Here is a 26277-nt window from a genome sequence, read left to right as displayed (position 1 = left end):
TGTTGACGTCATTCGACGGCGCCTCAGAGGCGCAAACAGCATCGGTGCTAAGTGCTCCAATGGAACTGAAGAAACTGACGATTTATTGTAACGGGGTTGGGGAAGATTTGAATACACAGCTTGGGGGGCAAGGAAGAGATGTATGTGTATACAATATGGGGAGAGGGAAAAATCTGAGACAGCAAATAAACCCTAACTAAAGTCTACTAAAATATAACCTTTATTGAAAAATTATATAATAATAAGATTAAAGTGCAATTAGAAATACAATAGTTGCTGACAGTAGAGGGATACATTTAGCCAGACCATTAGCCAGCAGGATAGGTATAATGTATAAAGCAGTAGAGCTATCACTACTGGGATACAATTTCCCAGGTCCTGGAATATAAGGTATTTATCTGGCCAATGGGACACAATTATCCAGATTTAGAGACAATGTATCAGTGACCATTCACTTACAGGATATAACTACACAGATTTAAGAGATAGAGGACTAAATAATAGTGTTAATAACAAGTCTCTACAGGGATACAGTTACCCCGGACAAAGCTCAACCTCTCTCTGTAGTGTTGTATATTGGTAATCGATGGTAATTGGTAATGCCAACTTGTCAGTTGTTATGTGCGGAGACTGATCGGAATACTGACCGGCATGTTGTAGCTCGTATTCAACTACTGCCCTCTGCTGCTCACAAACACTTGCCAACATATGTAATGTGGGGTTCCAGAGTATGGTCACGTCGCACACCAGTGTGTGAACTGGCACTTGCAAGAGCTGCTGAAGCACTGCTAGATCAGCGGCAGCTGTAGCTGTCTTGTGGAAATGTGCGCACACGAGGCGTTCCTTCACAAGTAGCTCAGGCAAATCGGGGTGTTATGCCTGTGTGGTAACTCACTTGGGAAATAGGTTATACACTAAATAGCTGCAACTGACCCTGACGGTTCTTGTACAGAATAGATCTCTTGGCACCGCAGTCCCTAGTGGTGCCTACGGGGCAGAGCTAGCCTAACCACAGACTAGGAGATGGCAACTTGGACCTATCTGCCTAAAAGGCTGTCAAATTGCTTCATGTTCCTTCTAAAGAACTGGAGGGCAGAGCAGAATGTGAATTCAAGTAGTTATTCCTTCCAGATTAAATATTAGAACATCCATGGTGCAAGATTAAAAACATGTTCATTCTGACGCGTTTCTGGCTGAAGACCTTAGTCGTAAAATAATCTTGTACCATGAATGTTCTAATTTTTTACCTGGATGGAATAAAGGTGACTTGAATTGTATATTCTTCTGTGATGCGCTTCCTTTTTTTCTTATGTATCTGTCACCAGTAGTCAACAGTTTCTGGATTTAGTCATAACTGACTGACGAAGCGGCGATACGCGTGGGGCCTCTTCCCACTCTCCCTTCTTGTCCCCCTCGGGACTTCTTGCCGCCCCCATGTCAGTGTCTGGCTTTCTCATTTTGGGTGATCATACTTTTATTTCATTATAGCATTCTCAGTCAGTTATGCCCATTTTTTGACGTCATCTGTATTGTCACAACTATTTTAGGGTGACTTCTTTGCATACATGCTTTGGTATATGTGGGAGTCTCTATTTTCTGACTGTTTATACCTGTGCAATGGGAAATGATGTTGATTAGTCGCATCCTGCATGTACCATCACCCATTCTGTTTATATTTGTAGTTATAGGTTCATTTATCATTATCACCGTATGACACATGTATTTTCTTTCTGCATATGCTGGGGGCTGCCATTCACCCATTACATGGGTTGTATTTAAGGCTTATGGGCTTTTTGGGGACTTTTGGGCTATTGGTTTGTTGTGTATTTTAAATGTTTTTAAAGTTACCATGTCCATGATGAAATAAAGGTTTTCTCACTTTTTTATATACGGAGGTGTATACCGGGTTATTTGGCTTTTCTTTTTCTCCGTGTCTTTTGGCTTCATTAGTTTATAGGCTAGGTGTTGCACTCTATTTGGGATCATTATTGACATTAGTGTACCCTTTTTTGGTTAGCGTTGGTCTCATACTATATACAAAGCACTATGTGAGGACTGATATTGAATATAGAGAGGATATGTGGGGGCTCATACTATATATAGAGAGGCTAGGGGGGTTCTTACAATGTATGTGGAGGGGCTATGTAAGGGCTCATACTGTATGTAGGAAGCTAGGTGTGAGCTCTTACAGTATATAGAGGTATAAAGGGGGCTGTATATGGGTTCATATGGTATGTAGGGGGTGTCAACATATTTAATTCTACTCAATATTAAGTTATACAATTATTATTAATATAAAATAATAATAGTAATTAATATGTTATGGTCTCTCATATAGCCACTTGGGAAAATTAATAGCCCAATCCTGGTATATAGTAACACTGTCTATAGTGTCCTCCCCTATTTTCTGGCCATTTATCCTACAGCAGCATGTCCACCTCCACATCCAACCATCCATATCATCTAATCTTCTGTAATACTGGGATATATGGGTTATTATTGTCGATTTATCACTGTTCACATCAGTGGAAACTACTCCGGAATTACAATGTATGGTAATAATGACATTTTGGCATTTTTTGAAAGTTTTAAGAGGTCAAGATGGATAATTAGAGTCAATTTCATTTATATGGTAATGAATGGGTTGTGTGGCCTGCTCTGGTCTCTGTAAATAACTGCTGCTCCTGCTGCTGATGTCACGGAATGTTGAGGTTTCTGACTCCGCCCCCTTGCCTTATGACATCACACACATTGTGTATGGAGCTGCAGAGCCAACATTCCGTCTGACAGTTGCAGACGGTGGAGAGAGCGGTAAGTCGGCTCTATGTCATCTCTTGTTGTGTCCTTCATTCTCTTCTATCATCTATTTCTCATGTATTTTTTATTCATTATGGAGTCTTTATTCTATATAATACAAGCAGGTCCAAAATAATTAGTGAACCCCTCAGATTAGGAGCTGTCCAAGCATTACAGCTCTTCTACCAATAGTAAAGGGAGATGTATAGGGTGTGACGGGATTTATCTTCAAGCCCAGAAATGACAGCGATTTACCGATTATCCATCACATGATTCTGGCTTCTGACTTTCTTGCTCATCAGCTCCATAGATTAGTTATAATTGAGAGGATCCCCTCAGCCAGAACTGGAACATGACGACTTCTCGATTTTTAGGCCATGTATTGTTAGAGAATCATCCAAATCTGGGAGATTAAAGTTATATCCTGTAAAGGGAACACGTGTAACATGAAGATAACTATGTAATTGTCGGATGTTATTGAGACATATAGTAATATACAGTCCAGATCAAAAATATAAATCCAACCAATATTGGGAAATCCTTGTACAACACCGATGTATATACATATTAGCTCCATATGCAGTGAAGCTAGTCAGATCTTCCCCCACATTGGAGGATTCATAGCGTTTGATCTCTAGTATATTGGGCAATGCACTTCAATGGAAGTGAGGTTCTTGGCTCCGCCCACATTAGCTCTTATTTGTCATTTCACGGAATGTTTTGGTGCTTAGTTTTGCCCCCATAAGCTACTACTACTACCAAATGTTTTGGTTGTTGGCGTCACCTCCATTAGCTTCTACTTGTGATGTCACTAATGAGGATAGTAGCCCTTCAGAAGACAATGGCGCTTGTCTGCCTGTTAGCAGGTGAAGGGGGCACTTGCGCTGTTATAGGTGAGCAATGCTGCTCCTAGAAGATGCACATGATTCAATAATGGATAAAGTAAAGGAGCTGCAGCAAAAAGCTGGGGATATATCCAAGGAGGGATGGAATCCCTTTTTCTGGATGGGGTCTATCAGAGTTGGGTTACATAATTTACTCTCAACTTTTCAAAAGCCCACACAGTATTGGTAGTGATAGGATTGATGATGTTGAGCTTGATTGCCGGGAAATTATTAATGTGATGTGATTCTCACTGCAGGAAATTAATTATATATTGGAGCCACTGGAAGACACAGGCGGAAGAGGGACACTGTGCATGAACAATATATGGATCCTTTGCAGCCCAATAACTCATCATAATGCCCAATTTCATCTGCTTTGGAGGTGGAAATGGGTCCCCTTACCTCTTGGCTCGTGGGCAGTTGCACAATTTGCACCAATAACATGTCCAACACTGTCCACCCCTGAATGGAACCACAGCTACAGAGGTGACCGTCTGATAGCCTAGCTCAACTACCCACCTCTCCTGAAGACCCTTTCAGCTTTTTGAGACTTGGGTGGAGGACATCATCTCTGAAAATAGGGTCCCACAGCTGCACCCCAACAGTTTGAGCAGACACTCCTAAATGAGTAAATAGCCTGAGATCAGAAGGGGGCGCATAGCCCCTCACTGTGTCACTGAGGATGATAGCATTCTCCAGGGATTACTCTGGACTGTTTCTTGTGGTGGGATGCAGGTTTGGAATGCTGTCGTCATCCTATTAGATAGATAAGAATTAATATATGTGTGTTTATGCTTTAAAGGTAATCTGTCACCCCTCCCCCCCGAGACGTATATGACCTATTAATATGGGCATACAGGTAATAGAAATGTTATGCTAGACCTACCTGTATGCCTCATATTAATGGTCTTGTGGATATATTATGTCTTTATGCTAAAGATCAGCCCAATAACTCATCATAATCCACAATTTTATCTGCTTTGGAGGTGGAAATGGGTCCCCTTACCTCTTGGCCCGTGGGCAGTTGCACAATTTGCACCAATAACATGTCCACCCTGTCCACCCCTGAATGGAACCACAGCTACAGAGGTGACCGTCTGATAGCCTAGCTCGACTTCCCACCTCTCCTGAAGACCCTTTCAGCTTTTTGAGACTTGGGTGGAGGACATCATCTCTGAAAATAGGGTCCCACAGCTGCACCCCAACAGTTTGAGCAGACACTCCTAAATGAGTAAATAGCCTGAGATCAGAAGGGGGCGCATAGCCCCTCACTGTGTCACTGAGGATGATAGCATTCTCCAGGGATTACTCTGGACTGTTTCTTGTGGTGGGATGCAGGTCTGGACAGCTGTCGTCATCCTATTAGATAGATAAGAATTAATATATGTGTGTTTATGCTTTAAAAGTAATCTGTCACCCCCTGAGACGTATATGACCTATTAATATGGGCATACAGGTAATAGAAATGTTACGTTAGACCTACCTGTATGACTCATATTAATGGTCTTGTGGATATATTATGTCTTTATGCGAAAGATCAGCCCAATAACTCATCATAATGCACAATTGTATCTGCTTTGGAGGTGGAAATGGGTCCCCTTACCTCTTGGCCCGTGTGCAATTTCACAATTTGCACTAATAACATGTCCACCCCTGAATAGTACCATAGGAAGGATGACTACAGCTACAGAGGTGACCGTCTGATAGCCTAGCTCGACTACCCACCTCTCCTGAAGACCCTTTCAGCTTTTTGAGACTTGAGTGGAGGACATCATCTCTGAAAATAGGGTCCCACAGCTGCACCCCAACAGTTTGAGCAGACACTCCTAGATGAGTAAATAGCCTGAGATCAGAAGGGGGCGCATAGCCCCTCACTGTGTCATTGAGGATGATAGCATTCTCCAGGGATTACTCTGGACTGTTTCTTGTGGTGGGATGCAGGTCTGGACGGCTGTCGTCATCATATTATATATATTAATTCTTATCTATGTGTGTTTATGCTTTAACGGTAATCTGTCACCCCCCGAGATGTATATGACCTATTAATTTGGGCATACAGGTAATAGAAATGTTACGCTAGACCTACCTGTATGCCTCATAGTAATGGTCTTGTTATTGAGAAATGTTATATTCTTTTTTTAAGTTTATGAGTTCTTCCAGGCACTGGGGCTTGCATTGCCTGGAAGAAATCCCTGCCTTCTCTCTTCATTGTAATACTAACCCCCTCTCATGCACGGCAGTTTTGGCCCTGGAATCCCATGCCTGCGCCCTGCACTCCCCCAGAAATACATATCTCATCCTCCCTTCTATGGGTACTGCACTCAGGGATCTTCTGCAGAGGTGCCGGCGCCTTCCGCTCCAGTAATCTCTGGTGTGCGCGCCGACAAGGTGCATGGCTCAGGCGCAGGATTCTGGGGCTATTACTGGCGCTGATGGGAGGAGGGCAGTATTGTAATGAGGAGAGAGGGCAGGGATTTCTTCCAGGCAGAGAATGCCCCGGAGCATGGAAGAAATCATTAACGTAAAGACAGAATATAACATTTCTCCACAACAAGACCGTTAATAAGAGGTATACAGGTAGGACTAGTACCTATTACCTGTGTGCCCATATTAATAGGTCATATATGACCTTGGGGGGGGTGACAGTTTCCTTTTAATATAGATTGACTGAGTACTTAGATGAAATGGCAACTGTAGGTAGCCAGGAATGGATGTCTGACATCCCATGATCTATGTAGACTAGCTACATACTTCATGTAGGCAGGGACAGGGCCGCCATCAGGGCATTACTGCCCGTACTAGTGTATGGTGCCCGGTGAGCAGAAGCAAAGAGGGGGGTCGGACCTGCTTCAGTTCCTTAGATTGTGTGCAATACTCTTTGTTGTTTTTATATTATGTTTCTCTGGTCTCACAAAATGACCTTATTTTTATTGTGTTATATGTTATTGTTATATGTGTTGTTTTTGTTTTGTCTGTTTTCTCTTTTGTTATTGGCACTGTAATTTTGCACTTTATGTAATTGACCAAAGGATTTAACTAAATGACTCTTATGAAAATAGATTTAGTTAGCAAAATATTTAGTGGGAATGTGTTATGAAGCTTTTATGTTTTGGGCATTGTCCACTCTCTACGGTAGTTATTATTATTAACCAATGAGTATATTATTATTACTATTATTATAGCACCATTTATTCCATGGCACTTTACATGTGAGGAGGGGTATACATAATAAAAACAAGTAGAATAATCTTAAACAATACAAGTCACGACTGGCACAGGAGGAGCGAGGACCCTGCCCGCGAGGGCTCACGATCTACAATTATATGAGATGATTAAAAGGCATTTAGTGCAGAAATTCAGCATAGCCTATATTTCTATTTCCCATATTTCATATTTGTTGCTGTAATTCAAGAAAGGCCATATTAGTAAGAGCCCTATCATCTCAAACACATTCGTGACCAATAAACAGAACATGGCCAATCCTTTTAATCATAGTTAAAAAAGTTTTGCAAGAATTGAGTTTAAAGTATGTAACCCCTTATATCATAAAATAATAAACAGAAACAACTTTTCTAATAGACTGGGACTTCCAGAAGAGATCCCTTATTAGCAGTCACCTCATTATCATAACAAGCAGGATTACAATGAGAGATAACAGAATCCACCATTCCCAGTAGGTAATGTCACAGCTCTCCTCTTCCCCCTTCCTGCACAATGACATCTGCATGAAACTAAACATGAGAACATGAATAGAAAACTCTCCCAAGGAAATAGAGTCCCCTATAATGTCTTATGATATACATACACATGTATATGTCCAATATCCATATCTCCAAACAGGCAAGAGAGCAGCTTCCATAAATGTTCAGGAAACAGCATACAATAATCTGCAATCAGAAATACAGATTATACAAAAGATTATAACAATAGGATCTCAATTACTTTAAAAAATGTATGTGACACATTCCCTTAAAGAAAAATAAATAGAAAATATTGCTAATAAGATTATTGGATATTTTAAGAAACGTTTAATAGGTTAGAGTAGAGTAGGGCCCTGCCAAAAGAGTCTACCTTGTCGTGGTGGCAGGCTTAAAAAATCCGTTGGTCAAAACAAAAGCTGATGGTTATGTATGTGATACGGTTCCATGGGAACAGTTAGTGTGTGATTGGTGAGGATGGGGCAGAAGAGTTTTTCCAAGAGTGGGTGGTGGGACTGTGGAAAGTTTGAGGGGTGTAGGCGGGGCTTGAGTGGAGGCAGAACTGGGGTGGAGCCTGGACGGAGTCTCATGGGAGCCCAAAAATTTTGCCAGTATGGGGCCCTGAAATTCCTTTTGGCAGCCCTGATCAGGAACATAGCTTCCATAATATGTGATAGTTTCATTATCACAATGGTGAGATAATGTGAAAGAAATGATAACTCCATTGTCTTACCCTTGATCTTAGTATCTCTTGGTACATGTATCAGAGATAGAATAACTGTTGTTGCTTTGCGATAGTTCCTTCTCCCATTTTCCTTTATTTTCCCTTGTTTCCCCTTTTTTTCCTTTATTTTGTTTAACTCTATCTTGTATAATAATTAGCGATGCTGGATGAACCCGGTCGGACGGAGCGCAAAGAGAGGGGAATGTAGATTTAAAATCTTCTTTTATTAATGTAGTCCAATGTGATTAATATAAGAAGATTTTAAATCTACATTCCCCTCTCTTTGCGCTCCGTCTGACCGGGTTCATCCAGCATCGCAACCTCCTTCCTCTTTGGAGGCACCCGGCAGGAGCTGCATTGATCTCCCCAGAGAAGGCACGGCTGGCGCTCCTCTGTGACCGTCATTACCTGGATTGTATAATAATTAGGACATTTTCAATAAAAACAATTTGAACAGGATATAGAATATCTGCCTGGTAAAAAAATGCTTTTGTGACTCCTTTGTGAGCATCATGTGCTAGAGAAGAGCCACGTCCGGCTGAACCAAGGTGCAGGGTGATGATGGACTTTATCTGGTCACGTCACATTCTTCATGGTGCCCATCAGGAGGTGGCCAGTGGCTGTGATTTTTTTCCTCATGCTGAATTAGTATGAGATACAGAGTACAGCTCTGCTCTGCCCCATGGTATAATATTGGGTCTAGCGCCATCTGATAAGACATCGGATAGTTCTCGACCATATCATATACTTATGTGAACGAACTCTCATTGTAATAAACTAATTTTCTTTTCATTTGGAGCAGATGTGATCATGTTGGCTTATTATCCAAAACAGGAGCCTCCGCTCAGGGCCGTATTTAGAGTTTGTGCTGCCCTGGGCACTTTTAGTGCTGCCCCCCCATTGATGAGTATGACTAATGCAGACACTGTCGTCAGGGACTTAGGCTACTGTCACATCAGCCATTTTTGCCATTCGCGGCAGATCCGGCAAATGCTGTACTTGCAGCAACGGAAAACAACGCTGCGAGCTGTGATTTTTTTGTTTCACTGCAAGTTCAAAACCGCAAGTGCAGCAGATGTTCATAATTCCCACAGGGAATGAATGAGGCCGAACGCAGTGTGGCCATAAGTGATCCGTTACGGGGCAGAGGCGGAAAAACTGCCGGCAAAAATCGCTGCGGCATCCATCGGACCGGACCGCCCCCGGGTGAGTGTAAGAAAACTTCTTTTTCTCATCTTTCAGGTTAGATCGGGGGTTTATCTGCAGCGTTATAGAATGCTGTAGATAAGCCCCTAAAGGCGGTGGCCGCATCTTACAGCAGCAAAACGAGGCAACAGGTTCCCTTCTATAGAGTAATATCAATGAATGAATATTGCTCTTAATATTATGTCACAATACCAGGATCTGGGGATCTTCTGAGGTCACGAGCTCTCTGATGCGATGTCGCTGCCTGTCTCACCGTCTTCCTCTTTGGACACTGCAGTGTGGTGGACAAGAAAGCATTAACTGGTTAACAGCAAGAAGTCTGGTGTCTATGTTCTAACAGAACTAGAAACTCTCCCCATCCCATGTCCAGCAGACATTGGAGGATCACTGGATGGATTTTACTATTCTATTACTGCCAGTCCCTGAATAAGGCCTTATTCATACCTCCGTGTTTAACCCCTTTCTGCCATGTGACGTACTATCCCGTCCATGTGCCCTGGGACTTCATTCCCAGGGACGGGATAGTACGTCACAGCGATCAGCGGCGCCCACGTGGTGAGCGCCGCTGATCGCGGCCGGGTGTCAGCTGATTATCACAGCTGACACCCGGCACAATGTGTCAGGGGCGGTCACGGACCGCCCCCGACACGTTAACCCCTTGCACACCGTGATCAAACACGATCGCGGTGTACCGGGAGTTAACCCCTTCACCCCCAAGGGTGGTTTGCACGTTCATGACCAGGCCAATTTTTACAATTCTGACCACTGTCCCTTTATGAGGTTATAACTCTGGAACGCTTCAACGGATCTAGGCGTTTCTTAGTCTGTTTTCTCGTGACATATTGTACTTCACTTTAGTGGTAAACATTTTTCGCTATAACTTGCGTTTATTTATGAAAAAAACAGAAATATAGCAAAAATTTTGAAAATTTTGCAATTTTCAAACTTTGAATTTGTATGCCCTTAAAACAGAGAAATATGTGACACAAAATAGTTACTAAATAACATTTCCCACATGTCTACTTTACATCAGCACAATTTGGGAAACAACATTTTTTTTTGTTAGGAAGTTATAAGGGTTAAAATTTGACAAGCGATTTCTAATTTTTACAACAAAACTTACAAAACCATTTTTTTTAGGGACCACCTCACATTTGAAGTCACTTTGAGGGGTCTATATGGCAGAAAATACCCAAAAGTGACACCATTCTAAAAACTGCACCCCTGAAGCTACTCAAAACTACATTCAAGAAGATTATTAACCCTTCAGGTGCTTCACAGGAGCAGAAGCAACGTGGAAGGAAAAAATGAACATTTAACTTTTTTGTCACAAAAATATTTTAGCAACAATTTTTTTATTTTCCCAAGGGTAACAGAAGAAATTGGACCCCAAAAGTTGTTGTCAAATTTGTCCTGAGTACGCTGATACCCAATATATGGGGGGGAACCACTGTTTGGGCACAAGGCAGGGTTCAAAAGGGAAGGAGCCCCGTTTGACTTTTTCAACCTAAAATTGGCTGGAATTGAGATCGGACGCCATGTCGCGTTTGACGAGTGTCTGATGTGCCTAAACAGTGGAAACCCCCCACAAGTGACCCCATTTTGGAAACTAGACCCCCTAAGGAACTTATCTAGATGTGTGGTGACCACTTTGAACCCCCAAGGGCTTCACAGAAGTTTATAACACCCGGGCGTGAAAATAAAAAATCATATTTTTTCCACAAACATGATCATTTAGTACCCAATATTTTGTTTTCCCAAGGGTAATAGGAGAAATTGGACCCCAATGGTTGTTGTCAAACTTGTCCTGAGTACGCTGATACCCAATATGTGGGGGGGAACCACTGTTTAGGCACATGGCAGGGCTCAGAAGGGAAGGAGCCCCGTTTGACTTTTTCAACCTAAAATTGGCTGGAATTGAGATCGGGCGCCATGTCAAGTTTGACGAGCGTCTGATGTGCCTAAACAGTGGAAACCCCCCACAAGTGACCCCATTTTGGAAACTAGACCCCCTAAGGAACTTATCTAGATGTGTGGTGACCACTTTGAACCCCCAAGGGCTTCACAGAAGTTTATAACACCCGGGCATGAAAATAAAAAATCATATTTTTTCCACAAACATGATAATTTAGTCCCCAATATTTTGTTTTCCCAAGGGTAACAGGAGAAATTGGACCCCAAAGGTTCTTGTCAAATTTGTCCTGAGTACGCTGATACCCAATATGTGGGGGGGAACCACTGTTTGGGCACATGGCAGGGCTCAGAAGGGAAGGAGCCCCGTTTGACTTTTTCAACCTAAAATTGGCTGGAATTGAGATCGGACGCCATGTCGCGTTTGACGAGCGTCTGATGTGCCTAAACAGTGGAAACCCCCCACAAGTGACCCCATTTTGGAAACTAGACCCCCTAAGGAACTTATCTAGATGTGTGGTGACCACTTTGAACCCCCAAGGGCTTCACAGAAGTTTATAACACCCGGGCGTGAAAATAAAAAAATCATATTTTTTCCACAAACATGATAATTTAGTCCCCAATATTTTGTTTTCCCAAGGGTAACAGGAGAAATTGGACCCCAAAGGTTGTTGTCAAATTTGTCCTGAGTACGCTGATACCCAATATGTGGGAGGGAACCACTGTTTAGGCACATGGCAGGGCTCAGAAGGGAAGGAGCCCCGTTTGACTTTTTCAACCTAAAATTGGCTGGAATTGAGATCGGACGCCATGTCACGTTTGACGAGCGTCTGATGTGCCTAAACAGTGGAAACCCCCCACAAGTGACCCCATTTTGGAAACTAGACCCCCTAAGGAACTTATCTAGATGTGTGGTGAGCACTTTGAGCCCCCAAGTGTTTCATTAAAGATTATAATGCCCAGGCGTGAAAATATAAAATCCTGTTTTGTTCCCACATAAATGATCATTTAGTCCCAAATTTTTAATTTTCCCAAGAGTAACAGGAGAAATTGGACCCCAAAAGTTGTTGTCCAATTTGTCCTGAGTACCCTGATACCCCACATGTGGGAGAAAACTACTGTTTGGGCACACGTCAGGGCTCGAAAGGGAAGTAATGACGTTTTGGAAAGCAGACTTTGATGGAATGGTCTGCGGGCGTCATGTTCTATTTGCAGAGCCCTTGATGTTCCTAAACAGTAGAAACCCCCCATAAGTGACCCCATTTTGGAAACTAGACCCCCTAAGGAACTTATCTAGATGTGTGGTGAGCACTTTGAACCCCCAAGTGTTTCACTAAAGATTATAATGCCCAGGCGTGAAAGTATAAAATCCTGTTTTGTTCCCACATAAATGATCATTTAGTCCCCAATTTTTAATTTTCCCAAGAGTAACAGGAGAAATTGGACCCCAAAAGTCGTTGTCCAATTTGTCCTGGGTACTCTGGTACCCCACATGTGGGAAAAAACTGTTTAGGCACACGTTGGGGCTCGAAAGGGAAGTAGTGTTGTTTTGGAATGCAGACTTTGATGGTCTGCTGGCGTCATGTTCCATTTGCAGAGTCCCTGATGTGCCTAAACAGGAAAAAACCCACATATGACATCATTTTGGATACTAGACCCCCAATGAACAAATCTAGATGTGCCCCCAACTAATCTAATGTAAATTAGTAGTGCATGGAGGTGTGGTACAATTTGAAGCAATCCTTCATGCACAGGCCAGGTTTTTCGGGGCAGGTGTCGCACTGGTAAATGGTGTCCCTGCGTATTCCTTTTTTGTAACACACTCGACACCTTTTTTGCGGCTTACCTTTTCTTGGGGTTGGCGGGACCACCCCCGGAAAATGCTGACCTGGGACAATACGAGCACCTTCAGTTCCTGAAGTACTGGGGCCCGCTCCTTCCTGAGCGCCAAACATCATGGCCTTAACCACTACCTCCTGGAAATGAAGGTACGACGTATCGCTGGGGCATGCACATTGTGACAGCAGGAATGCGTTGAGCATTGCCATTTGGACGATGTGCACGGCCAGCTTTTTGTACCACACCTTGGCCTTCCTCAATGCATTGTACGGTTGGAGGAGTTGATCGGAGAGATCAACTCCCCCCATTTTTTTGTTGTACCCCACTACACATGTCGGTTTGAGGACCTGTGTAGAGGTACCCCGTACAGTGCAGAGGGTACTGCCATCACCGTGTATGGTGGTCAAGAGATGGACATCTCTCTTGTCCTTGTACTTGACCACCAGCAGGTGGTCGCTACATTGGGCTCTGCTCTCACCTTTTCGGAGCATCTGCCCAAGTAGCATCTTCGGGAGGCCTCTCTGATTTTTGCGGACAGTACCGCAGGCTGCGGTACGTCGCTCAGAGAGGGATTTGTAGAGTGGGATGCTGGTATAAATGTTATCAGTGTAGAGGTGATAACCTTTATCCAGCAGTGGTTGCACCAAATCCCACACAATTTTCCCACTCACTCCCAGGAAAGGAGGACACTCAGGGGGTTCAATCCGGGTGTCCTTCCCTTCGTAAACTCTAAACTTGTGGGTGTACCCTGAGGTACTCTCACACGAATTATAGAGTTTGATTCCGTACCTGGCCCTCTTACTGGGCAGGTATTGACGGAATCGCAGCCTTCCCTTGAAGTGAACCAAGGACTCATCCACGCAGATGTTCCTTTGGGGCACGTACACTTCAGCAAACTTTTTGTTGAAGTGTTCGATGACCGGCCGAACTTTGAACAGACGGTCAAAGTTGGGGTCATCTTGTGCGGGACACTCTGCATTATCAGTATAATGCAGAAACTTGTGGATGGCCTCAAAACGCGTCCGGGCCATGACCATTCGGAACACTGGAGTGTTGTATAAAATATCAACACTCCAATATTGCCGAATTTCCGGCTTCTTCAGTATCCCCATATGAAGGACCAGGCCCCAAAACTGCGTCATTTCAACTGCGTCTACAGGAGACCAGTTTGAAAATGTTGAACGCGGGTTTTGCTCCAAAAATTGAAGAGCGTAAAAATTAGTTTGCTCCACCATGAGGTTAACAAAATCCTCAGAGAAAAAGACTTTGAAAAAGTCAATTTCTGTGAGGCCGGTGGTGTCAAACTTGATTCCTGATTCTGCCACAAAATCAGGAATCAGTGGCTCGTAATTTTCGGGGGGCGAGGTCCATACGGGGAGCACTGGGTCAGCTGCGGGCATGGTGGGCGCTGCCTCATCTTCTGTCCTGGAGCGTCTGCGTGGCGGTTCCGCAGGACCCGAGGAGGAAGATGAGGAGGGGGAAGAGGAAGAAGAAGAGGATGAAGAATCCGAAAAATAAAGAAAAGTCGGATCGTCATCCAAATCGCTATCATTTTCGGAGGCAAGTAAAGCATATGCCTCCTCCACTGAATAGCGCTGTTGGGATGAATTTGATGACATTTTTGTGTAAATATGGTGCTTGGGTGTACACTTTATTGAAAACTGTATGTGTACGTGAGGGGGGGGGGGGGAGTGATTGGTGTAAAATTTCTGTAAAGAAAAAGCTGTGGAAAAAAGTCTAAAACAGCAGGCCCTAGCTGATAAGTGTCACTTATCAAAACTAGGCTGCTGGATGTGCGCAAGGGGTGGCGCAAGGGGGGGTGGAAAAAAAAAAAAAAAAGGAAAACGGCAAACTCTGATAAGTGAACTGTGTCACTTATCCAAGTTTCGCAGCTGCGGGATGTGTGTACGGAGGGGCTAAGGAAAAAAAAAGTGAGCTCAAGTGTTGATCGGTGAACTGCGTCACCAATCAACGCTCGGCGGCTGCGCACGGAGGTGGCGCAAAAGTGGGGTGGAGGGGGGTAAAAATAGGGGGAAGGGGGGATTGGGGTGGATGAAGAGAGATTGGGCAGGGATCAACAGTTAGGGTTGTAGTTAGGTGGCACAAAGGGGGGTGAAAAAAATGAAAAACAGCAGGCACAAACTTGGATAAGTGACGTGTGTCACCTATCCAACTTTTGCGGCTGCGGAATGTGTGAACGGAAGTGGCGCAAAGGGGGCTAAGGAAAAAAAAGCGAGCTCGAGTGTTGATCGGTGAACTGCGTCACCGATCAACGCTCGCCGGCTGCGCACGGAGGTGGCGCAAAAGTGGGGTGGAGGGGGGTAAAAGGGGGGTGGAGGGGGGTGAAGGGGGGTAAGAGGAGGGGTGGAGGGGGGATGGGGGGATGAAGATAGATTGGGGGGGTGAAGATAGATTGGGCAGGGGATCAGGGATCAATTAACACTTACAATTGTAGTTTTCTTTCTTCTTCTTCTTTCTTCTGCAGGGATTGTGATGCTACAAGCTGTGGCACCACAATACCCAGCACAGGAGCTCTTGCTGCGTCCGACCTCTCTGCAGGAATCCTCAGCTAGAGTGAGGACCCCTGCAGACAGGTCAGACAGGTCAGAGGCAGGTCAGGGGGCAGGTCACAGAGCGGTCACATCGCTGCTGTGACCTGTCATTGGTGGGATCGAATGATTACATCGATCCCACCAATCCCTGATCTGCCTGGTGACCATGGCAACTGCCTAGAATCGGAGCTCACAGCTCCGATTACTAGGCAGGTCATGCCCAGGTCACCAGCAGGGCACAGAGCGGTCACATGGTGACCGCAGCTGTGCCCTGTGGTTGGCGCGATCGCCGATCTAATCGATCGCGCCAGCCAACTCCTGCAGGCCCTGCTGGGCCTGCATCAGGCTCCAGCACGATCGGTGCTAATATAGCACCAATCCTGGCCGGTACTGGCAGGGCACAGCGGCGATATAGCGCCGCTGTGCACTGCGATTGGCGCGATCGATCAGATCGGCGATCGCGCCAATCCGGGTGCTTTTTGCCGGTGCCTGGCATTGCCAGGCACCGGCTCTAGGATCGAGTACATCGGTACTCGATCCCAGCCTAGGACATCATTGTTTCAGCCAAGCTGATTGGCTGAAACAATGAGAAACGCTGCGATTGGCTGTTCAGAATTGAACAGCCAATCACAGCGCTCTGGATGCCGGGGGGGCGGGATCGCAGCCCGGGATGCCGACGCCATCTTTTCTAAGGTGAGATGGCGTCGGAATTTTAATGCGATCACCGCGACTTTAGTCACGGTATCGCATTAAAGGGCCCGACGTACTATCCCGTCCACGGTCATACGGGCCCGGGTACCGTGGACGGGATAGTACGTCGGATGGCAGAAAGGGGTTAAAGGGAAGCATCGGCAGGGAGGGGGCTCCCTCCGTGCTTCCCTGAGCCCCCCAGAGCAGCGCAATATGCAGCGCTGCTGCGGGGGGCTCCTTCCCTGCAGGTCCCCGAATCCAAGATGGCGACGGGGACCTTCGGGGGCCTGCAGGGAGCTGGCTTCCTCAGTGCCTGCAAAGCGCAGACATGAGGAAGTCTGCTTCAATGCCTGTGACAGATCGCTGATCTGTCACAGTGATCTGTGATGTGACAGATCAGCGATCTGTCACAGGACAGTGATGTCCCCCCTGGGACAATGAAATAAAGTTAAAAAAAAAAAAGGTGTAAAAATAATTTTAAAATACAGTCATGGCCAAAAGTATTGACACCCCTGCAATTCTGTCAGATAATACTCAGTTTCTTCCTGAAAATGATTGCAAACTCAAATTCTTTGGTATTATTATCTTCATTTAATTTGTCTTAAATGAAAAAACACAAAAAGAATTGTCCTAAAGCCAAATTGGATATAATTCCACACCAAACATAACAAAGAGGGTGGACAAAAGTATTGGCACTGTTCGAAAAATCATGTGATGCTTCTCTAATTTGTGTAATTAACAGCACCTATAACTTACCTGTGGCACCTAACAGGTGTTGGCAATAACTAAATCACACTTGCAGCCAGTTGACATGGATTAAAGTTGACTCAACCTCTGTCCTGTGTCCTTGGGTGTACCACATTGAGCATGGAGAAAAGAAAGAAGACCAAAGAACTGTCTGAGGACTTGAGAAACCAAATTGTGAGGAAGCATGAGCAATATCAAGGCTACAAGTCCATCTCCAAAGACCTGAATGTTCCTGTGTCTACCATGCGCAGTGTCATCAAGAAGTGTAAAGCCCATGGCACTGTGGCTAACCTCTCTAGATGTGGCCGGAAAAGAAAAATTGACAAGAGATTTCAATGCAAGATTGTGCGGATGTTGGATAAAGAACCTCCACTAACATCCAAACAAGTTCAAGCTGCCCTGCAGTCCAAGGGTACAACGGTGTCAACCCGTACTATCCGTCGGCATCTGAATGAAAAGGGACTGTATGGTAGGAGACCCAGGAAGACTCCACTTCTTACCCCGAGACATAAAAAAGCCAGGCTGGAGTTTGCCAAAACTTACCTGAAAAAGCCTAAAACATTTTGGAAGAATGTTCTCTGGTCAGATGAGACAAAAGTAGAGCTTTTAGGGCAAAAGCATCAACATAGAGTTTACAGGAGAAAAAAAGAGGCATTCAAAGAAAAGTACACGGTCCCTACAGTCAAACATGGCGGAGGTTCCCTGATGTTTTGGGGTTGCTTTGCTGCCTCTGGCACTGGACTGCTTGACCGTGTGCTTGGCATTATGAAGTCAGAAGACTACCAACAAATTTTGCAGCATAATATAGGGCCCAGTGTGAGAAAGCTGGGTCTAACTCAGAGGTCATGGGTCTTCCAGCAGGACAATAACCCAAAACACACTTCAAAAAGCACTAGAAAATGGTTTGAGAGAAAGCACTGGAGACTTCTAAGGTGGCCAGCAATGAGTCCAGACCTGAATCCCATAGAACACCTGTGGAGAGATCTAAAAATGGCAGTTTGGAGAAGGCACCCTTCAAATATCAGGGACCTGGAGCAGTTTGCCAAAGAAGAATGGTCTAAAATTCCAGCAGAGCATTGTAAGAAACTCATTGATGGTTACCGGAAGCAGTTGGTCGCAGTTATTTTGGCTAAAGCTTGTGCAACCAAGTATTAGGCTGAGGGTGCCAATACTTTTGTCCGGCCCATTTTTGAAGTTTTGTGTGAAATGATCAATGTTTTGCTTTTTGCTTCATTCTCTTTTGTGTTTTTTCATTTAAGACAAATTAAATGAAGATAATAATACCAAAGAATTTGTGTTTGCAATCATTTTCAGGAAGAAACTGAATATTATCTGACAGAATTGCAGGGGTGTCAATTCTTTTGGCCATGACTGTATATCGCTAAATAAATTAAAAAAATATATATATATATTCCCTAATAAATTCATTTTTTGGAAATAAAAAAAACAAAAACATTAAAAGTACACATATTTGGTATCGCCGCGTCCATAACGACCCGCCCTATAAAACTGTCCCATTAGTTAACCCCTTTAGCGAACCCCTTAAAAAATAAAAATAAAAAACTAAGCAAAAAATAATGATTTATTATCATACCGCCAAACAAAAAGTGCAATAACGCGCGATCAAAAAGACGCATATAAATATCCATGGTACCGCTGAAAACGTCATCTTGTCCCGCAAAAAACGAGCCGCCACACAGCATCATCAGCGAAAAAATAAAAAAGTTATAGCTCGCAGAATAAAGCAATGCAAAAATAATTATTTTTTATATAAAATTGTTTTCATTGCATAAAAGCGCCAAAACATAAAAAATGACATAAATGAGGTATCGCTGTAACCGTACTGACCCGAAGAATAAAAGGGCTTTATCAATTTTACCGCAGGCGGAAAGGTGTAAACGCACCCCCCCAAAAGAAATTCATGAAACGCTGGTTTTTGTTCATTCTGCGTCACAAAAATCGGAATAAAAAGCGATCAAAAGATGTCACGTTCCCGAAAATGGTATCAATAAAAACGTCAACTCGTCCCGCAAAAAATAAGACCTCACATGACTCGGTGGGTCAAAATACGGAAAAATTATAGCTCTCAATATGTGGTGATGCAAAAACTTTTTATAATAAAACGCGTCTTTTAGCGTGCGACAGCTGCCAAATATAAAAACCGCCATAAATAGTAAATCAAACCCCCCGTTATCACCCCCTTAGTTAGGGAAAAACAATAAAATTAAAAGAAAATGTATTTATTTCCATTTTCCCATTAGGGTTAGAGCTAGGGTTAGGGCTGAGATTAGGGTTAGGGGTGTGTTGGGGTTCGGGTTGGAGTTAGGAATTGGGGGTTTCCACTGTTTGGGCACATCAGGGGCTCTCCAAACGCAACATGGCGTCTGATCTCAATTCCAGCCAATTCTGCGCTGAAAAAGTCAAACGGCGCTCCTTCCCTTCCAAGCTCTGCCATGCACCCAAACAGTGTTTTACCCCCACATATAGGGTATCAGCCTACTCAGGACAAATTGCAAAACAACTTTTGGGGTCCAATTTCTCCTGTTACCCTTAGGAAAATAAAAAATTGGGGGCAAAAATATCATTTTTGTGCAAAAAAATGATTTTTTTATTTTCACGCCCGGGCGTTATAAACTTCTGTGAAGCACTTGGGGGTTCAAAGTGCTCACCACACATCTAGATAAGTTCCGTGGGGGGTCTAGTTTCCAAAATGGGGTCACTTGTGGGGAGTTTCAATAGTTTAGGTACATCAGGGGCTCTCCAAACGCACGACACCCGCAGACCAGTCCATCAAAGTCTGCATTCCAAAACGTCACTACTTCCCTCCTGAGCCCCGACGTGTGCCCATACAGTAGTTTACTCCCACATATGAGGTATCAGCGTACTCAGAACAAATTGGACAACAACTTTTGGGGTCCAATTTCTCCTGCTACCCTTGGGAAAATAAAAAAATGGTGACTAAGTGATCAGGTTTGTGGAAAAATTATGATTTTTTTCATTTTCTCGCCCGGGCGTTATAAACTTCTGTGAAGCCCTTGGGGGTTCAAAGTGCTCACCACACATCTAGATAAGTTCCTTAGGGGTCTAGTTTCCAAAATGGGGTCATTTGTGGGGGGGTTTCCACTGTTTAGGTACATTAGGGGCTCTCCAAATGCAACATGACACCTGCAGAGCATTCCATCAATGTCTGCATTCCAAAACGTCACTACTTCCCTTCCGAGCCCCGACGTGTGCCCATACAGTAGTTTTCTCCCACATATGGGGTATCAGCGCACTCAGGACAAATTGGACAACAACTTTTAGGGTCCAATTTCTCCTTGTACCCTTGGGAAAATAAAAAAAATGGGGACTAAAAGATCATGTTTGTGGAAAAAATACGATTTTTTTATTTTCATGCCCGGTCATTATAAACTTCTGTGAAGCACTGGGGGTTTAAAAGTGCTCACCACACATCTAGATAAGTTCCTTAGGGGGTCTAGTTTCCAAAATGGGGTCATTTGTGGGGGGTTTCCACTATTTTGGTACATCAGGGGTTTTCCAATCGCGACATGGTGTCCGATCTCAATTCCAGCCAAAAAAGTCAAATGGCGCTGCTTACCTTCTGAGCTCTGCCATGCGCCGAAATAGTCGTTTACACCCACATATGGGGTATCAGCGTACTCAGGACAAATTGCACAATAACTTTTAGGGTCTTGTTACCCTTAGGAAAATAAAAATTGGGGGTGAAAAGATTATTTTTGTGGAAAAAATATGATTTTTTTATTGTTCCGCTGTACGTTATAAACTTCTGTGAAGCCCTTGTGGGTTCAAAGTTCTCACCACATATCTAGACAAGTTCCTTGGGGGGTCTAGTTTCCAAAATGGGTCACTTGTGGGGGGTTTCCACTGTTTAGGTAATTCAGGGTCTCTCCAAACGTGACATGGCATCCGATCTGAATTCCAGCCAATTTTGCATTGAAAAAGTCAAACGGCGCTCCTTCCCTTCTGAGCTCTGTCATGCGCCGAAACAGTGATTCCCCCCACATATTAGGTATCAGCGTACTCAGTACAAACTGCACAATACCTTTTGCGTCCAATTTCTCCTGTTACCCTTGGTAAAATAAAAAAAAATTGAATCTGAAGTATTTTTTTGTGAAAAAAAGTTAAATATTCATTTTTTTAAATATTCAAAAAATTCCTGTGATGCACCTGAAGGGTTAATAAACTCCTTGAATGTGGTTTTGAGCACCTTAAGGGGTGCAGTTTTTAGAGTGGTGTCACTTTTGGGTATTTTCTATCACATAGACCCCTCAAAGTGGCTTCAAATGTGATGTGGTCCGTAAAAATAAAATGGTGTTGCAAAAATGAGAAATCGCTGGTCAACTTTTAACCCTTATAACTTCCTAAAAAAAAAAAGTTTTGGTTCCAAAATTGTGCTGATGTAAAGTAAACATGTGGGAAATGTTACTTATTAAGTTTTTTGTGTGCCGTATCTCTGTGATTTAAGGGCATAAAAATTCAAAGTTGGAAAATTGCGAAATTTTAAAAATTTTCGCCAAATTTCCGTTTTTTTCACAAATAAACGCAAGTTAATTGAATTAAATTTTACCACTAACATGAAGTACAATATGTCACGAGAAAACAATGTCAGAATCACCGGGATCCATGGAAGTGTTTCAGAGTTATTACCTCATAAAGTGACAGTGGTCAAAATTGTAAAAATTGGCCTGGTCATGAACGTGCAAACCACCCTTGGGGGTTAAGGGGTTAACTGACCCAATTTAGAAAATAGGCATAAATGGATCAAAGCTAAAGCAGAATTTGACCTTTAGCTGGACAGACTAGAAAGAATAAGGGGGAACCAAAAAACGTCTGAATTTTTAGATACGGTAATAAGGCTGGTTCATTATTGGCTCGCTTGGCAAAAGGTCGAACACCTATGATATTTATAGGTAGCCTGAATGATCACAAAGGTTCACCACAAACAGACCCAAAAATCATAAATGACAGCTGGCATAAATACTATAACACAGTGTATGAACAAGAACCAGTAGATGGAGAAGAGGGGAAGACATTCCTAGACAGACTATCCCTCCCAACAGTCTCAGAAGGTGAGAAAGATTCAACTCTACAATAAGAAAGGAAGAGATACTAGACACTATTAACTCCCTGAAAAATAGCGAGGCCCCCGGATCAGATGGGCTGCCAGGGGAGTTCTATAAAACATTAGTAGAAGAGGTTTCTTCTCCACTGGTGGAAGTTTTTAATCAAATCCTAAAAGAAAAGGTATACCTGCCAACAGGAAATACGGCTAATATTAAAGCACACTACCATGTAAAAGTTTACGGTCACTTAGAAATTTCCTTATTTTTGAAAGAAAATAGTTTTCTCTAATGAAGCTAACATTAAATGATTCAGAAATACACCCTATACATTGTTAATGTGGTAAATGACTATTCTAGCTGCAAACATCTGGTTTGTAATGCAATATCTTCATAGGTGTATAGAGGCCCATTTCCAACAACCATCACTCCAGTGTTCTTATGGTACTTTGTGTTTGATAACTGTGTAAGAAGCTAATGGATGGTTAGAATATCCTTGAAAAGTATGTAAGTAAGTATGTTAGCACAGCTGAAAACAGTTTGGCTGATTAGAGAAGATATAAACCTGACCTTCCTTTGAGCTAGTTGAGAATCTGGAGCATTACATTTGTTGGTTCCATTAAACTCTCAAAATGGCCAGAAAAAAACAGTCTATTCTCGTTCTTAGAAATTAATTCTATATAAGAAATTGCCAAGAAACTGAAGATTTCCTACAACGGTGTGTACTACTCCTAGAGCAAAAACAGGCTTTAACCATAGTAGAAAGAAAAGTAGGAGGCCCCGCTGCACAACTGAGTAACAAGTACATTAAAGTCTGTAGTTTGAGAAATCGATGCCTCACAGGTCCTCAACTGGCAGCTTCAATAAATAGTACACGCAAAACGCCAGAGTCAACGTCTACAGTGAAGAGGCGACTCCGGGATGCTGGCCTTCAGGGCACAGTGGCAAAGAAAAAGCCATATCTGAGACTGGCTAATAGAAAGAAAACATTAATATGGGCAAAAGAACACAGACATTGGACAGAACAAGATTGGAAAAAAGTGTTATGGACAGACGAATCCAAGTTTGAGGTGTTTGTATCACACAGAAGAACATTTGTGAGACACAGAACAACTGAAAAGATGCTGGAAGAGTGCCTGACGCCATCTGTCAAGCATGGTGGAGGTAATGTGATGTCTGGGGTTGCTTTGGTGCTGGTAAAGTGGGAGATTTGCACAAGGTAAAAGGGATTTTGAATAAGGAAGGCTATCACTCCATTTTGCAATGCCATACCCTGTGGACAGCGCTTGATTGTAGCCAATTTCATCCTACAACAGGACAATGACCCAAAGCACACCTCCAAATTATGCAAGAACTATTTAGGGAAGAAACCGGCAGCTGGTATTCTGTCTGTAATGGAGCGGCCAGCGCAGTCACCAGATCTCAACCCCATTGAGCAGTTGTGGGAGCAGCTTGACCGTATGGTACACATGCCAAAGGTCTGCAATGCTGAAATTGCTGCCAAGGGGGCATTCTTTGACGAAAGCAAAGTTTAAAGGAGAAAATTATTATTTCAAATAAAAATCTTTTTTTCGAACCTTGTCAATGTCTGGACGAGATTTTAACCCCTTACAGACCGCTGACGGGATAGTACATCAGCGCTCAGTATCCTCTGCTTTGATGTGGGCTTCGGCGGTGAGCCCACTTCAAAACCTCGACATGTCAGCTGTTATAAACAGGTGACATGTGCCGGCAATAGGCGCGGGTGGAATCAAGATCTGCCCGCGCCTATTAACTAGTTAAATCTCACTGTCAAACACTGACAGCGGGCATTAAACTAGTACTTCCGGCGTCCAGCCAGAAATGAGCGTATCACCAACCCCCGTCACGTGATCGGGTGTCAGCGTTGCCATGACAATCAGAGGTCTCATAGAGACCTCTATGGTTGTTGCCGTCAGATTGCTATGAGCGCCAATTGCTGTATTACTGCTACATATGGGTGATCTGCTCATCTCCCATATGTAGCAGAGCCGATCAAGTATGGCATGCTTCTACTCTCCCATGGAGGCTATTGAAGCATGCCAAAAATAAGTGTTTAAAAATTAAAGAAAATAAAAAACATAAAAATTCAAATCACCCCTCTTTCGCCCCAATCAAAATAAAACAATAAAAAAAATCAAACCTACAGATATTAGGTATTACCGCATTCAGAATCGCCCGCTCTATCAATAAAAAAAGGATGAACCCGACTGCTAAACGGCGTAGTGAGAAAAAAAATCAAATGACAGAATTACGTTTTTTTTGGTCGCCGTGACATTGCATTAAAATGCAATAACGGGTGATCAAAAGAATGTATCTGCAAAAACGTGGCATCATTAAAACCATCAGCCCGGTACGCAAAAAATAAGCCCTCACCAAGCACAAGATCACGAAAAATGGAGACGTTACGGGGCTTGGAAAATTGTGCTTATTTTTTAGCAAATTTTGTATTTTTTTTCACCACTTAGATAAAAGAGAACCTAGACATGTTTGGTGTCTATGAACTCGTAATGACCTGGAGAATCATGATGGCAGGGCAGTTTTATCATTTAGTGAACCGAGCAAAAAGGCCAAGCAAGAAACAAGTGTGGCATTGCACTTTTTTTGCAATTTCACCGCACTTGGAATTTTTTTCCCGGTTTTGAGTACAAGACATGGTAGAAGCAATGGTGTCGTTCAAAAGCACAACTCATCCCGCAAAAAATAACCCTCACACGCCCATACTGACGGAGAAATAAAAAAGTTATGGCTCTGGAAATAAGGGAAGCGAAAAATGTAAAAAGCTCCATTCATTAAAGGGAATCTGTCACCCCATTTTAGCCCTATCAGCTGCGGCCACCGCCATCAGGGGCTTATCCACAGCATTCTGTAATGCATTCTGTAATGCTGTAGATAAGCCCCCGATGTAACCTGAAAGGTAAGAAAAACACGTGAGATTATACTCACCGGGGGGCGGTGGGTGTTGCAGTCCGGTCCAGGGCCTCCCATCTTCATACGATGACGTCCTCCTCCTATCCCTCGGCTCCTGCGCAGGCGTGCTTTATCTGCCCTGTAGAAGGCAGCGCAGAGTACTGCAGTGCGCATGCGCGGGACCTCTGTGACCTTCCCGGCCCCTCGCACTGCAGTACTCTGCTCTGCCCTCAACAGGGCCAATAAAGCACGCCTGCGCAGGAGCCGAGGGAGAAGTTAGGAGGAGGACATCATCGTATGAAGATGGGAGGCGCCGGACGGGACGCCGGGGTGAGTATAATCTAACGTGTTTTTCTTATCTTTAGGTTACATCGGGGCTTATCTACAGCATTACAGAATGCATTACAGAATGCTGGAGATAAGCCCCTGATGGCGGCGGCCCCAGCTTATAGTGCTAAAATGGGGTGACAGACTCCCTTTAAGGGGTTAAATTCATTTGGCAACTCAATAGATGAATAAAAGTCGGAGTTTTCATGGAAAACACAAAATTGTCTGGGTGACCCCCAAACGGAGCAGTCGTGTATTACACAAGCGACTCCCCTGAGGGTTAATAATCCTCCCTGCCCCCTAGATGAGCCCCCAGAGGTGGAGGGGGTAACATGGGGCCACTTGTGGGGTCTCTGCTGTTCTGGTGTCAGAGCTCTTCACACGTCACACGGCGTCCGCCGTCTATCCCAGTCACAATGGCGCCCCTTCCCTCCTGAGCCTGTGGGGTATCGGCCCTCAGGAGACACGGCGCACTGTGCGGCCTCAGCGCTCCTGTCACCTGTAGGACAATGATACATTGGGGGAAAGTCACATTTCTGTGAGGAAATAAAGTACAATTGTCATTTCTTCCTTCCACATTGCTGAAATTCCTGTCACACTGTCCGAATTCAGAGATTGTCCTGTCAGAAAGGAGAACACAGGGAGCGAAAGGGTTAATAGGACTCACAGGAGGAACCGGCCCAGAAAGCAGAAGGTGCAGGAGGGTCCGACACATATATGACTGCTCTGTGCACAGGACCTGTGATGAGGTCACAGGAGGGGAGGAGTCAGGGGTCACATGATCAGGGGCCTCAGTGTCTGCCACATATATGGCTGCTCTATGCACACAGGACCTGTGATGAGGTCACAGGAGGGGAGGAGTCAGGGGGTCACATGATCAGGGGCCTCACTGTC

At 43.9% G+C, this 26277-nt stretch overlaps 1 long non-coding RNA gene across 2 annotated transcripts; it reads right to left on the bottom strand.

The window, feature by feature from the left end:
* Positions 1-216: 216 nt before the first annotated feature.
* On the bottom strand, positions 217-26148 carry LOC141075746 (uncharacterized). Of its 2 annotated transcripts, XR_012227336.1 has the most exons (4): positions 26051-26148; positions 9501-9579; positions 7486-7567; positions 217-3220 (listed from the first exon to the last, which is right to left on the bottom strand). It is a non-coding gene; the product is annotated as an uncharacterized lncRNA (long non-coding RNA). The 2 variants fall into 2 exon arrangements; XR_012227335.1 differs by lacking the exon at positions 217-3220 and having other exon boundaries at positions 7149-7567.
* Between the last annotated feature and the right edge of the window lie 129 nt (positions 26149-26277).

This window comes from Dendrobates tinctorius, unplaced genomic scaffold (genome assembly GCF_039654945.1).
Source record: "Dendrobates tinctorius isolate UK_male_01 unplaced genomic scaffold, ASM3965494v1 ptg000368l, whole genome shotgun sequence".
Taxonomy (NCBI): domain Eukaryota; kingdom Metazoa; phylum Chordata; class Amphibia; order Anura; family Dendrobatidae; genus Dendrobates; species Dendrobates tinctorius.
This window is presented reverse-complemented; position numbering and strand designations above follow the sequence as displayed.